Source organism: Oryzias melastigma, linkage group LG2 (genome assembly GCF_002922805.2).
Source record: "Oryzias melastigma strain HK-1 linkage group LG2, ASM292280v2, whole genome shotgun sequence".
Classification (NCBI taxonomy): domain Eukaryota; kingdom Metazoa; phylum Chordata; class Actinopteri; order Beloniformes; family Adrianichthyidae; genus Oryzias; species Oryzias melastigma.
The window spans coordinates 8,674,454-8,690,926 of NC_050513.1; the positions used below are offsets into that span (position 1 = coordinate 8,674,454).

The 16,473-nt window shown below is 36.1% G+C and overlaps 1 long non-coding RNA gene across 3 annotated transcripts in view; it reads right to left on the minus strand.

The window, feature by feature from the left end:
- The window catches only part of LOC118599743, an 85,204-nt gene extending 69,142 nt beyond the window's left edge, over window positions 1-16,062 (minus strand). For 2 of the 3 annotated variants that reach the window (XR_004949229.1, XR_004949228.1), the window contains exon 1: window positions 15,773-15,955. This is a non-coding gene — a long non-coding RNA (uncharacterized LOC118599743). The other variant, XR_004949230.1, reaches the window with a different exon arrangement.
- Window positions 16,063-16,473: the final 411 nt, after the last annotated feature.

Sequence of the window (16,473 nt, forward strand, 5' to 3'; positions counted from 1 at the left end):
CAGAGCTCTTAGGGATGGAGAGGGGAAAGGGGGGCGGGGTTACTATCACTAGTCCCGCCCACAACTCAAATTTCTAAAGCTACGTTCATGCCAGTCGTGTGATTGAAATGCCCATTTTTTTAACCCATGTTTAGCCCACGGTGTTCACACTGCACAAGTAGGGAGGGGCTTCCTCTTCTTCTATTATTATTATTATTATTATTATTTTAGTTTTCTAGTGTTTACTAGGACATGTCCGCCACCTACGGTAGGAAGAGGCTTGATGCGAAAGTGGTGAAAATCTCGTAAATCTTGATCCAGCTCTATTCCGATAAATGACAGACTTGGTGTCAAAACCACGATTATTCGCTTCTCCTTCGTAATTATTTTACAAACGGTTGGCACTTCCATGTTCTTGAAAAGGACCCCAAATATGAGTCACTGATTGGTCAACGTTAGACATGCAGCTTTTAACAGGAAACATGCGTTTGGCAATTTATACGTAGAGCCCAAAAAAAGGGTCGTAGAAACTTGCGTAGCTCAAAATGTGTATTTATGTAAACATATTTATTGGAAGTGGCCTCTTTGGCGGTGTGAACGTAGCTTAAAGAAACTTTTGACATTCTGCAGAAACTATGTCCGAGAAAACTTCTTAATTTTATTACATTTTGCATAAAAACATCATGGGAAAATATTTTAAAACAGGTCAAAAGATGGTCAGAGAGGGTGTTTAATCTGGGTTTTAGCAACAAAATCCTAATTTTACTCAACCTTTTGATCAAATCTTTAGTATTTAACGAGTATTCTTTAATTGTTTGCTCACCTTTATTTCAGATCAGGTCATGCAGAGAACGAATGGGCAAAAACTGAGTATAGAAGCAGTAAAACATGCAGCTCAGGTGGACGAGGGCCGCTCTGGAGGGGAGCTTGCCCCGACATGGCAGCGTCCTTAGCGGGCCGTGGGGGGATGTGGCGGCGAGACGGCACGCCGGGACAAAGTGCAGAAGGAAACGCTCACGTCAGGTTGCAGCTGGCAGCACCAGTGGTCCCATCACACCTGAGCCGCGGTGCAAAGTCTGATCAATGATTTGATTTGGGGGCCGTGCGGGCGTTAATTCAACTTTATGAGTGTCCACAAAAAAGGTTTCATTGAATCTTGATTGCTCTGCTTCCGCCGCCGAACGATTCAGTGAAAGGCGGCTGGAGGATTAATTAAAGAAAGAAAGAAAAAAAAATAAAGATGGATTATTCGCCCACAGTATCTGCTGCATCCTGCCACAGTTGTCGCTAAGGAAACCGAGACTGACGCACTTTTTTTCTTTTCTTTTTTTTTTTTTAATTTCGGGGAAAAATACCTGTCCGCCCACGACACGGCTTCCACGTGTAACTGGCATTTAAATAACGGAGAGTGACGTCAGAGTTACCCAACTCGATTTCCGCCTAAAAGGAGTAGAAAAAAGGCACTTTTGATGAAGGATTCTCTGTAAATGTCAGCAAATCTGCAACTTCTGCCGTTTTTGTTTGATTGATTGTGAAAGTAAAGGGAAGATTTACCCTTTTGTGCCCCCCGTCACAGCTCCAGAGTCTTCCTTAAGAATTCAAACAAATGCACTAAAAGAGGAAAGTGAAACGACTGCATCCATATAAAGAAGCTGCTCATCATTTGAAAGTGAAAATCCATATGTCCTCTGCGCGGGGAGGGGGGGGGCTTGCATAAGGACAAAGAATTAACGGTTCTTTCTCCAACCCAGTCAGTTCAAGATCAACAACCATATTTTTTTGAAAATAAGTCGCTATTTTTTAATAGTTTGGCCATCGGTGTGACTTATATATGAATAAAATAACATTAGCTCATATATTTGTTATTTTCCCACAAGCAATCAATTGGTTGCCCTTTAGAGGTTGTTTCCCACTAAGACCTCTAGGGGGCAATGTGGCGTATTGACGATAACACCCAATCACCAATTGCATTGCTGGGTGATACCACTTGTCGCTGCATTTTCGGTATGCAGAAGCAAAACGGCTCTCCCGCATGCGCGAACCAAACGTCACTTCCGCTAAAGCATTTTGCGGTCTTTGGACGTTAACAACAATATTAACCTCGAATGATGTTAATATAGCACTTAAAATGTTTATTATAGTGAAAACATTCACTTATTGTTGAAAAAACTAGAGGAAAAAGACACGTTAAGGATCAGGACCTTACGATCTTGCAGTGACTACAAACGGACTACAAATGTTTTCTTCTTCTGCTGTTTTACATGACGGTAGTTTACTCCCTAAGCTAAGAGGATTCAGCGCCACTTCAGAACACTTTATTTTCTCCGGATATCCAAACACGTTATTAATGGTAACTCTGTGGCTTTTTTTCGCACTGTAATCCAGTCAGGAGAAGCTCTCGGTTGTTGAGAAAAACATAAATTCTTTTACTGTTTGGAAATGCCTCTGTGGTATAAAGGGTGAAGAGCGGAAGTGACGTTTGGTTCGGACATGCGGGGTAAGAGGTGCAACCGTTTGGCTTCCGCATACCGAAAATGCAGCGACACCACTAAAACAAACTGTACAGTGACTACGCTAACTCCTAGCCTCGTTAGTAACACATAAATAACACACAGTTCGACACCACCACACGTTAGCCGTGTTAGCATACTTACAGTAACACCCAATATTGTTTGCAAAAAATCTAAAACAATCTTTACCGTGACAACGCTAACTCCCAGCCTTGTTAGTAACACTTAAAAACATATATAGTTTGACACAGCTAAAAGCTAGCTGTGTTAGCTCATTTACAATAACACCCAACGTTGTTTGTAACATGTAAAACAACAGACTGACACTGATAAAATAATGTTATTGAGACTACGCTAACTCCCAACTTTATTAGAAGCATGTAACATAAACACTCTTCGACACCACCACACGTTAGCTGTGTTAGCATATACAAACATATATAGTTTAACACAGCTAAAAGTTAGCTGTGTTGGCAAATTTACAGTAACACCTAACTTTGTAACATGTAAAATAACAGACTCACATGTAAAATAACAGACTCACACTGATAAAAAATGTAATTGAGACTACGCTAACTCCCAACTTTATTAGAAACATGTAACATAAACACTCTTCGACACCGCTACACGTTAGCCGTGTTAGCGTATTTACAATAACATCCAATCTTGCTTGCAAAACATAAAACAGACTGATGTCACTAAAAAACAAGTGTTACTGTGGCGACGCTAACTCCTAGCCTCTTTAGTGACACAAAAAAAAACAGTTTGACACCACCGCACGTTAGCCGTGTTCGCATATAAAAACATATATAGTTTGACACAGCTAAAACTTAGCTGTGTTAGCGTGTTTACAATAACAGCCAACTTCCTTTGTAACATGTAAAACAACAGACTCACACTGATAAAATAATGTTATTGAGACTACGCTAACTCTCAACTTTATTAGAAACATGTAACATAAACACTCTTCGACATCGCTACACGTTAGCCGTGTTAGCATATTTACAATAACACCCAATCTTTCTTGCAAAACATAAAAAACCAGACTGATATTGCTGGAAAAAATGGTACTGTGACTATGCTAACTCCTAACCTCTATAGTAACAGATAAAAAAAAGCACACAGTTCGACACCGCTACATGTTAGCCGAGTTAGCATCACACTTTTCTTCCAAAAGTACGACTAATACTCCAGCGTGACTTATATATAATCTTTTCTTCTTTATTATGCTTTTTTTCCCTTGTTTTTTGCTCCTGCGATACATACTCCGATACCTGAGAAGAGGTTTTGGTTTAACTGTAGAATTCTTCATTAGAGTTCCTCCCTAAGCCTCCCTGTCTGAAAGAACATTCTTGTTCTGACCTGGAACTCTGAAACCAACTCTTGCTGGAACCCTGGAGGGATTTTGGCAGATTGCTCGGCCAATCCATAGGCGTTTAGCAAATTTGGAGAAAGTATTTTTCCCCAGATACAGTATGTCAGGTGCTCTTTAAGATCCATGGATCAGGATTTGAGGGGATGGTGGGGTTGGTGTTCATAGCCGATCGTAAATCAGACTTTCTGCTGAGCTGGACTTTGTCACAGTTTCTCTTCAGAACTTTTATGGACAGAATTTAAGATCTTAGAAGTTCGTCTCTTCTTTTTGGCAGACAAGAGGCTCTTATTAGCTCCTTCTGGGCTGGGAGGATATTCAGGAAAGAAAAAGTTTAGAACCCCATTTAGGTTAGGTTATCTGAAAAACAACTTAAAAAGAGAAAAGCTCCACCTTAAGAGGAGCCAGGTTGGAAATTTGTCAAAAATGCCAATAGTTATCAATCCAAAAGGAAGACTTAGAAGTCCCCAAAGATGACACATTTTATCCAACTTAGAGGTTAAATAAATAAAGTAAGATAAACCAACTGTCATTTATCCTTAGTTGTGCGGGAAATTGTAAATGTCATGTATTTTTGCAGCTATCCAAGTAAAAACGAACTTCCTTGTTGTTGTTGTTTTGGTCCCAGAGTAGAGTTGCTCAGCGAGGCTCAGTGTGGTGTGCTGCCACCTAGTGGTCGGAGGTTTAGGTGGAAAACAAAACTAAGACGTGGAACTACGTTTTCTCATAAATAACTAATTAAATATTTTTTTGTCAGTATTTTAAATCAATACAAGTATCGGCAAACGACATATTGCAATATATCGCTAAATCAGTTTCAATGCAAATCACTTATGATCAAAAATGTTCAACAGTTCTGAAGATACGAAAACTGGTTTCCAAGCTTTCTCTCAAGACTGATTATCACCTTTTTTTATACAAGTGAATAGTAGAAGTAATAGTAGTAGTTTATAGTAATTAATGGTTTATTGTTGTACAATCTATGCTCAATTGTTAAAGCTACTTCACAGAACTGCTAAATTGAAGTATTAGATGGTTAAAAAATGTAAAATGTAAAAAAAATTACTTTTTTGCATTTTTTTTTTATGTGTTACAAAAATATTGGATATGGGGTAAAAAAAAAAAAAATAAAAAATAAAAAATCAATCAAAAAAAATTTTAAAACCCTGTTAGGGGACAACACTAGTTTGTATAACTAAACTACTGGAGTGTCCGGGGAGGAGTTTACTTAACTATCACCGTTATCTTCCACCTTCCACAGTTTACTTCCTGTGAGAATCCTACAGTTAAAAAAAATTACTTTGCGCATTTTTTCTTTAAAGTTTGCAGGGTTTGTCTGGAGAAGTGTATAGACTTGGACCTGATGAGGGGGGGGGTCACATCCATCTGCATATTGGCTCTTGGATGAATAGCTGCAAGAACTTAATCGTTTGGCTTCAGAAAGTCAGGGATGACAACAGGAATGCTAAACAAAAGAAGCTCAGCGGACATAGTAATGAGTAGATATTGACCGAGCTGCAGCGTCAACATGAAGACATAAAGGACTTTCATGCAAAAGAAGTAAACCAAGACGATGGACAAGAACAATTTTTAAAATCATGTTAATAAAATATGAATTCTAATTTTTTTCTGCTGTTTTCGAGGCATGAACTGGATAATAATGAGCCGTCATTGCCAGTCTAACGTTTTTTTGTGCAACACTTGATGGATCACCGATGCAGGATGGAGCCTTGCTGGGATCAATATCTCCCCTTTCCCTCCACGACTTTCAAAATGACTTAATCCCGGCTATTGTTCATGGTGTCGACTTCATTTGCCGCTTTCGAGGAATGGTTTTAAAGCTGCTTTCTTAGCCAGAAAGACTGTTTTTTAATAAGTACTTCCAACCTCAAAAGATGGAAGTCCATAATCCTCTGCCGCTTTTATCCTGTTTTTAGTGAAGAAAATTAAATAAAAAGATGCTTTTACTAGAAATTTCCCCTCAATGTTAATAGAAAATATTGAAAAAAAGTCAATTTTTTTCCGGCACAGCTGGAAGTTCAGTTCCAGAAATGTCTCACAAGAACAGTAATTTCTTCTTTTGGCTTACGGCGTTTTTTTTCCCTCATCGCTCTCTTCCTTTAATGTCAGGGTGAGAAATGGAGAACCAAAGAGGGATTTTTCAAATGTAGAGCCTACATTAGGAGAGTCAGGCCTGCATTAAAAATTAACACGGTTCTCTAACATTCAGCAGCTGATGGGGGAGGGGCTTTAAGGGTGGCGGTGGGAGAACACAGATAGGGGGCGGGGCTAGAACTCACAAGCACTGATTGTATATAGAGAACTGGAAAGAGCAGGCAGAAAATGCCTTAGCTCTGGCTCCAGCGAAATAAATACGGATACGGAAGTCTGAGTCAACGTTTCCATGGTGACCACTAATGCCAATCAGGAGTAAACTTGTTGGAAGACCACACCCCTTCCACTGAAAGCTGACCAATCAGATGATTTGTGTTCAACGTGTAGCCCGCCGGTTTTCAAATGGTAGGGGTGTGGCTTTCCAACAAGCCCACTTCTGATTGGTGAGAGTGGTTGGCATAGAAACGGCGACTCAGATCAATCGCTGCTTACTGACGATGCTTGGTTCCAACCATTGGAGCGTTCTAATTGGGAAACAAAAAAGATTTCCAGCTATGGCTAAATTAAATTTTTAATATTTTTAGAATTGATATATATACACAAAGAACCATATCTCACCAGTATACCAATATTTTGACCAAAATAAAAGTTTCAACAATTGCATTTTTCTAACTCTTTCTATAATAGTCCATTCACACCAGACGTGCTCAAGTTTCAATGTTAAGTCAATGTCAAGACGCGATCTGACGCAGAGCGATTTGGGCGTCTTGAGTGGCACAGCGAATTTGACCAATCAGAGACTCAGCTTTGGCCACGTAATGTTTTCAGCGACTAGATCAAAGGGTAGACATAGAAATTCAACATGGCTGCTCAATGTGAGGATCTTCGTCCTGAAATTCCATCCATTCCATTTTAGCAACATGCTAACGTTTTTGGTTAATTTGTTATTTACTGGGGTTTTAGGCTAATTTATAATTTAGCTTCTATTTTAGAAACAGGCCAACTTTTTGGACTAATTTAGTTTACAGAGGAATTTAAGGCTATTTAGGAGTTCAGCTAGTAATTGAGCAACAAGCTAGTATATTTTTGTGGCTAATTTGGCCTCAAATGATTTTTTTTATGCTAATTTGGATTTTTTCCAAATACTTTAGCAATATGCTAAAATTTTTAGCTAATTGTTATCTACTGGAGTTTTTAGGCTAATTTACAGATTTTATTTTAGCAACATGCTAACATGTTTTCATTTGTTATTTACTGGGGTTTTAGGCTAATTTAGCTTCTATCTTAGAAACAGGCTAACTTCTGTGACTAGTTTACTGGGGAATTTTAGGATATTTAGGATACAGCTCGTAATTAAACATCGAGTTAGCTTTTTACTAATTTGGCCTCTACTAAAGGTAAAAGGTAAAAATGTTTTTAAAAAAATTAAGAAATGCTCATTTCTTTTTATATTTTTTGCTTTTGCCCGTGCCAAAAAATAGACATAATTCATGTTTATTAAAAAAACAAAGAAGGTCATGAATGCAAATCCAAATTTCTTTAAGGCTAAAGTAAGACTATGCAGCTCCTTCTAGGTTTTGATCAGTAGAAAACGAGCCCACAAGTCTCTTTTACTGTGAAAGGTTTCCGACTTCTGTGTTAGGTGAAGGCAGGATTCATCCTGGACAGGTCCCCAGCCTGTCACAGAGCTCACTGAGCAGGATCAACGGCTATGCTAGCCAGCTGCCCGGTGGATTGCTTAGCGAGCTAGCGTGCTCTGCTCCCAAGGCTCTGGCAGATCTAGCGAGGTCTACTGCCCAGGCTGCGGGGACCTGGACTCCACAGGAAAATGAGGAAGTTCAAGGAAAGAGGGACTGATGTCCAGGAAACCAGGAATACAGGGCCCAACTAACCGAGTATCTCACAAATGTTGACATTTTAAGCAGTTTTTTTTTAACATTCTTAAACAGAAATCTCAAAATTCTGACTAAAAACTGTAAAACTGGACAATTTGAAGATAATTCCACACACATTACTTCACAGTACATGATTTTATGTGTATAGTTACACTGTAAAATATGTGTGCAAAAATATACTTCAGCCCAGAATAGATGTATAAAAAGACTCATGACCCCCTTAAAAGAGTGAGAGCACAACAGGCGAGTCTTTGATGGATGACAGTTTGTGAACTGAGAATTCTGCCTCTGAAGAAGCGTTTGCTTTGAGTCAAAGAGTCATGTAACCACAAGTGCTGAAGCCACGCACCGAAAAACAAATTATGAAAGCTTTATTTCAGAGGGGACGGACACACAGCTCCAGGAGGCTGGAAGTCTGAGACACACAACGCTCTCTTGTTACACAGGCCCTGAGAAATCAAAACACATCTTTTTCAAAGCTAGAAAATAATGTACTTATCAATTTTCAAAATAAAAGCTTTTTTAATGTTAGGGTTTGGTAGTTTTGATCTAGTAACAGAAGAGCAAACTCCAAATGAGTCTAAAAATCTTAATAAATGACAAAATATTCCAAAAAGCTAGCAGAATACCATTATAACTTTCAACTTTACTACATTCTGCCTACATATAATATAAAGTAACGACTAATCGACTATTAAATTAGTCGTCAACTATTTTAATAGTCGATTAGTCAACTAATCATGCCAGCCCTACATTCAATATATCATATATATCCATTAAAAAACAGTAAATATAACTATTTAAATTTGGATTATTTTGGTCCATCAATGCACACTAAAAATCTTAACTTTTTCAAAAATGTTTTTGTGTTTACTGACCTGGTACAGAGTGTTCAACATAATGTCAAACTGTTTTTGTACGACTTTGGTAAACTAAGAAGCCGCAGGGCTTGATGGATTTGTGGAGCATTTTGAGTTCCGTAGACAGGAGCCTCATGGAGTGATACGCTCTGTGCTTCAACATGATGCACTGAAAAAGTTTTGTTTTATACTTTATGCCGAGTTATTGACAATAAAGTGACTCATTTGTTGTGTTGTTCTCACTGCAGAGGCTGATTGTTGCAGATAAACACAAAAATCAACACATTTTGTTAGAAAACTTCCCCATCAATTTCTCTCCAATCTCAGCCTTCTGGGTTATGTAGTTATATCTTATTCTCTTACTTGTTTTACTCGATGTGTCGTATAATACAAGTTAACACCTTAACACCTAAATCTTTTTCCTGCTAATATATATATATATATATCAATCACTTATTTTTTGCCTTTAAGTAGTTATATATTTGTGACAACAGGCGTTAAGAGGTTAAATTTACATGTTATTTCAAAATTCTAAATAATACAATGGGTTGAAAGCAGGTTGTGTTGTTTTAAATCTCAATTTATTTATTTTTTACAAGTCTTGTTAGATTGATGTCATCAGCAAATATAATTAAAACTAGTTTTAAAATTGTTAATGAGAATTGAAAACAGTAAAAGTCCTAACATAGATCCTTGAGGTACCCCTAATTGGATTAGACAGCTCTTCCATGCAAACAAAGCCTTATGAGTTAAAGTAGATCGTTCATTCTCAGTTTATTAACATTGCACCGTCTGAAAGAAAGGCTGTGTACATACACATACAAACACACAAAAATGTACAAATACTTCATAATCGTATCAACATTCATACAGAGAAATCAAGAATTTCATCAGTGTTTTTAATACAAGCTGGGTTTTTATTCAGTAGTGCTGAAGGATATTGAAAAGAGATTGGAAAGTTTTGCAAATAAGTTTAAAATGTCTTGTCTGGTGTTGTGGGAATAAAAAAAAAGATCTATTTTAAAAAGTTGGGTGGAAATTCCTTGTGATTCATAAGAACAAAAAAGTATTTGATAAATGCGAACATCATAAATGTAGTAAAGTTGAAAAGAAAAGAGGCACTAGGAGTATCATAAGCAAAATATGGATAAACAAAAGATTTTTACAGGAATAAACTTTTTTTAATTAAATACCTGTGAAGTGTACATGCCCACACAGTGATGCTAGAGCAAAATTAACTTATAAATAAATAACTCTAAAGTGTTGACATGACTCATTCTTCCCATAGAGTCAGTCATTCAATTGCAAAGAAGTTTATTCTTATAGAGTACCCCACATTACCTTTTATTTCAAGATTTAAAGATAACTTATTGGCTTGAAACCAGGTGAATTTAGTTTTGCTAGAAGTGTAGTTAGATTAGTGTCAACAGCAAAGAAAATTTAAACTTTTGTTCTAAGGTTGTTAACGTGAACTGAAAAAAATACAAGTCCTAACATGGATCCTTGAGGTACACCAAATTGGATTAGACAGCTCTTCCATTCAAAGCCATTACCTAACACATATTGGGTCATTTTTATGAACATTTTCATACAGTTTATCTATCAATATCCCATGATGCCCAGTGTCAAATGCTTTTAAGTGGTCTATAATACGAATTTTGTAATTTGGCTTTTATTTAACCCTTGCGTTGTGCTTAAAAAAATGACCCACTAGTGTGTTTAGTGGTAGAAAAAATACTTTCAGAATTGAAATTTTTGTGACTTTTTTATAAGTATGCTTATGGGGCATTTTGACCCATGAATTACAATAATAAAAATATCTGTAAAAAATGATGAATAAATAGAATTAGATTAATAAGTAACAGGTTGTTTCATCATACGTTATGGATTTTTATTCAAAACTCAATTAACCTGCTTTATTTTGGTAGGATGGGTCATTTCTGACTTTTAAGACTACATAAGAGTGATGTGATCCTTTAGCCAGTGCTATGAAGGTAGAATGGTTATTTTTTTTAATCAATAAACTCATTTCTAAGCACGTTTAGTTATTTTTACTCAAGAATCCACAACCCTGAGGAGGGAAAGTCCACAAGAGGAGGACATGTCAGGTCGGCTGATTTGTGGTTCGTGGAGAAGCTTTTGGCACTTAGAACTGTTCTGGAAGACTAAATCACTGAATCAAAGTACCTGTGAAAGTGGTTTTACATGTTACACTTGGTGATTTAGTGTTACTTTCAGCTCTTAGTCTGCCAATTTCCTTAAGATCTTAAGTACAGACAGTATTTTGTGAGATTAAATGAATCCTCCTCCATTCCAACAAACACAAGACACCATTGAAAAGAAATTACAAAGATACTTAATGTTCTAATCTTGATCTATTTGTAAAAATGTCATTTATTTTTCAAAAAGCCACAAATAATATAGAAAATGAAGCTCCTTGGAAACTAAAGTGAACCGTTTTATGTCAGCGAGGTCACGGCGTGCATAAAAGAGGAGATAAAACTGTCGTTTATTCTCAAATTTGACATAAAAAGGTCATTAAATCAGAGGGGAAAAGGGGCTCAGGTAATTCTTCAGGATTAAAGTAATAAGAGATTTAAAATGTATAATAAAACACTCTGCCAAGAAGTTATAGGAGATATTTGACTAAATAAAAAGCGTTTTTTAATTAATTTTTCATTCTGGTTTTCTTTATTCCTGCTTAAGTTTATATTAAATATTAATTATTGAAGTTTTCACCTCGCCTTTAGATCCTCAGACATGAGAAGTGTCTTCCTGCTGCGTTTGTTGACTGAGCGCCATAAATGTCACGTTGATCTTAAAGCTCCATTTGCTAAAAGTGGACACAGAAGTTAAATAATGGACCTTTTATTATGAAACAGTAATTTTTGAGTCCGTTTGGGGATGTTTTTGGAGCGTCTCCACAGCGGTGCCGTCATCCGGTCAATATCAGACGTGCCGACGAAAGGTCGGTTTTTACATGCGAGGAAGGAGCTGCCAGTTCTCCCGCTGTGCGGCTGAGCCCTGAAGCATCCACAGGAAAACAGATCAGCCTGAAGAAGTCTGGGATCAGCTCTAATTCAGGATTAAGGTGAGCAATCCGAGTATAGGATTGGTTTAGTTCCATCTTGCTGCATCTCTGGATCAGTTTGGGAAGAATTCATCCCAAATTTGGGATTAAAACTTCCTTTAACATCTTAACACGATCAATGTTAATGCGATCAACATAATTCTGGTAAAATATGCTTAAATTATGTTGATCGCGTTCAAAAGTTAGAGTAAATCAAAGAACAAAAACACTGGAGCTCAGGTGTTAACGGGTTAGCGCCAGAGCTTTAGCTCTAGTCTTGACGTCCTTTCAATTAGCATAACTCTTCAACCGTTAACGCGATTAACGTAATTTCATCGGATTCTAAACGCTGAGTAAAGCAGCTTTGCGCTGATATGCAACACCGCATGGTTGTAAAGTGTTTAGGTAATTAGCGTAAATTAGCCAATTCTCCGCGTCAGAAGACGTTCAAATTGCGTAAACGGTTAAAAAGTTGCGATAATTTAAAGGCGGCATTATTTTCTAAAACTGGCTACATCTCTGAGGTTAAAGTGATATTTTGCACCAAAAAGTAAAGTTTGTATATTTTCGAGGCCTTGGTTGTGATTGGCTAATGGATGGACCAATCAAACAAAGAGTCACTTTAGCCCGCCAAATTTACCGTCGCATCGAGCGAATGTCAGATTACTCTTCCAGCATATATTGGTCTACGCACTCCTTAGAACTGTTAATTTAAAAGAAATAAATGTCATTTATCGTACGTCCATCGTAAGTTTTTTGTAAATGTACCGTCCCAAATTGTAGGGGTTATACTTAACATGACAAACTTTTTTCCAATAAATTCGAATTGAACCTACAATTTTTTTTAAAAATCATTAAGTTTCTCATATTGGACATTTGTTAAATTCTGTTTTCATTCTATGCACCATTATATAATTGCAATGTTAGCATGTAAAGATATTAGCATAAAATATGCTCGAAATTCTGCATTAGTCAATGTAAAGATTTTTGCCAATAATTCCCACCAACGAGCCTGCATCGGTAATGTTAGGTGTTAGGGAGTGTAAGCTAGCGGGAGAGGATGTAAACAGAGAGCTCTCAGCAACTGGGAGGGGGCGGAGTTGCTCTGTCTTGATGGTCCCACCCAAACTTCAAATTTTAAATGAACTACTGCCAGTCTGGGTAAACGCGCATTTTAGGCGTTCAAAACTGGCGCGTAGCTATGCAAACTTTTACAACCGTTTTGGGGCTCTACGAATAAAATGTGTGGCCCTGTGAGCCGTGAAAACCAGGTTGAACTTGAACCAATCAGAGACTCACGTTTGCCCGACGACATCCGCGTTCATTTTTCAATATTGCAAGGATGCTAGCAACGAACCGTTTCGTACCCAAATTGCGAGATTAGCACTACTTCGATATTGCGCCCCAAACGTCTTAAAAACTTACATGCACTAGTAAACAATAAATAAAGAAGAATAAATAAAAAACATAAAAAAATAAAAAAATAAAAGAAGAAGAAGAAGCCCTTCCCTGTTTGTCAAGTGTGAACACCATGGGCTAAACAGGTGTTCTTGAACGTGTGTCAAATGCTAGATGAGTACGTAACTTAGACAAAGCCAAACTGTTCTGTCTGACTGCAGAAACCATCAGTCCACACTACAGGATGCAACAAACAAACACCACGAGAAATAGACGGAGAAGTTATGGAGCCAGAAGAACATCTACTGGCTCCGACCTCCCTAAGAAAAAGCTGTGAAGCCATTCAAGTGACAGGAAACCTCTAGTTTGTGCAGCATTTTTTCGTATCCCCTTTCCTTTTTTTGGGTCAACCACTTAATACAGAGCAAAAAAATACATATATATTTAAGAGATAAATATCAAACTAAACCTGTGAATCAACAGGCTCCTCTGGGTCATCATCACATGATCTGAAAAACTTAACTCCAGCTCAGAGCTGCATGTTCCGTGACTCTCTGCTGCCCCCTTGTGTCAAAAAACTGAGCCTCCATCAGAATAAACATATAGTATTTCCTCAGGACTCAACTAAAAACTTATATATATATATATTAACCACTCGGCTTCACCAAATATTAAATTTTGATTACAATATATCCAATAAAATATTCAAAATATGGTAAAACTATAGTTATAGTTGAGATATTCAGCCAACATAGTATCTCTACTGCCCTCTGCTGGTCGCACCTACTTGCTACATTGACATCAAATCAATGCTCCTTTGCTGCCATCTAGTGGGCAGATTGTTTAATGCGCCATTTTTAAGCTGAAAGAATTCAAAATGCTTTTAAAAAGTTAAAGATAATCTTCTAATGCAGCAAATATTGAAAAATTTGGGTTTGGCTTTCAGTTATTAAGTATTGATCCGTGTTTATTACATGTTTTATAGTTTCTTCAGTGGAAAAAAAATTTTTTTAGGATGTCAGTAGATATTTTGAACTTATGTGATCAGTACCAAAATTTTTAAGGAGTTTTAGGACCTGAGATTTGAATTTCAAGAAAAAAAAGACACTAAAAACAAATTCAGTTTTTTTATGAAAGAACTATAATGTTAAAATAAATTTTAAAAAATGGCTTTAAAAAGGGTTCAAAACTGAAGATGGTTCAAAAGTAAAATACATTTGATCCTTATCAAATCCAAATATTGACATCATATCGATGAATATGACTTACAGAAAAATGGGGTTTATTGAGACAGTTTGTTTCATCGATGACTTTATTTGTCTAAATACAATTTTCCAGATTGAGTAAAACTGCATCATGATTTTATCTCTGAAACTCAAGTTTCAAAGAGAATATATTTCACTTTTTTGTGTCTTAAAATTGTTTGTGTTAAATCTTTACAATTTTTTTATATTTAAAACAATTGAAGTCAGATATTTTTTTTTTTAGTGAATTTAATACATTTTTATAAACAAAATAAAATATTTTCTTTCGATTGTTCCTTTTCATTTCCCAGGAATAAATTGTTTGCAAGATATTTGATTTTTATCATTGTTTTACAAAAATAAATCAAATGAGCACAACTGAAAACCAGTGAATAAATAAAAAAAAAATAGAAATTCATACTTTAAATTTAAAACGATAACAAATCAATATATTTTTAAAATTGTTTTTAAATTAAGTTTTCATTGGAAATGTAAAAATGAAATAATATTTTAGATGATTTACAAACCATGTTCTTGAAACCACCTTCAGGTTAACTTTAAGAAAAGTTGTAATTTATTGACAAATCTTTATAAAAAAAAAAAAATCCGCAAAGAACAAAAAATGCTTAAGATTTACGAGAGATCATCCAGAAAGTAGCAAAAATGCATAAAGGTCAACGAGTAACAATGAATATTTTATAGGGAAAAATATTTTATCCAAAAATTCTCATCGTTGCATTTAATTTTGATTTTATCCTCATTTGTATTTTATTTACAGTTTCTTAAAACAGTCTGTCACTTTCATCTAATTAAAACTAATGTATTGCAGAGATAAGTAGAATAATTAAAGAAGGAAAAAATGTATGGACATAAATATTCAACACCAATACCACAGCAAACCTTCAAGAGAAGGCTTTTTATTTTATTTTGATGAGTATGTCAAGATAGAAGTTGATCCCCCCCCCCATCTTTAATGCATTTTTTTTTTTTTGCATAAACCTGTAATATTTAATAATTCTGTACAGTCACCGGGATATTCTCCAATCAAAGGATATGACGTGTGGAAATTAGAATTTAATGTGTCAAACAAAGGAAAAGAAATATTGGGGAAAACTTAAAGAATCCCGAAAAAGTAGGGCTCCCTCTGCTGGTCATCTCTAAGAACTGTACCTACAGATTTTTTTTTTTTTTTTTTAACTTATGAAACTTCAAAGTATTTTTTGTATTCTGAACCTTTTTAAATGAAATAAAAATTAAATTTAAGAAGCGTTAAAAAGAATCGCCCCTTATTTTATGCACGTGACCCCCTGCTTTGATGTGTGAACGTACCTTGAGAGCCAAAAGATCTTCCAATGTTCCTCCAAACCCGCTGAAGTTCCATCTTTCCGGGTTTCGGATTAATCCCAAACTCTAAAACTTCAGAAAAACGTCACTTTTATCCAAACATAGACCTTCATTTATCTTTTTATTTTCGCTAATCAAACAAATGAAAGTTTCACCATCAATGCAAAAGCACACCTGTGTGTAATCAGTGCGGTTTCAGCTTCCAGCGTGACAGCGGCCCCTACAGGACACAGAGCGCACGTGCAGTTATGGCTCCTGCCGTAAAAGAGTGAAAAATGTCGCAAAAGCGAAAAAAATGACAATAAAAGCTGTTTTGAACCAAATTTGGACCAAATCTTCACAAATATCTATGTTTTATAAATAATGATCAATTAAACTGAGTGACAGACAGTAAGAAAAATAAATGTAATCAATTTTCTATAGTAAAACGCTTAAAACTCATTGATAATATCAAGATGTGGAGGAAAAACAACAAAATAAACAATTTTGTAAAAAAAAATATTTTGACTGTAGGGTAGTTTTACTTGAGTAGATTTTGGAGAACCACACAGAACTTGTACTCAGTTTGTATCGGCCTATAGTACACATAGCATCAACCACTCAAACTTTGTGTCTTTTATGTTAGCTTTTATGTTTCTCAGTGTGTGCATCTTATTGTTAGTTATACATATTTTAGCTGATTGTGT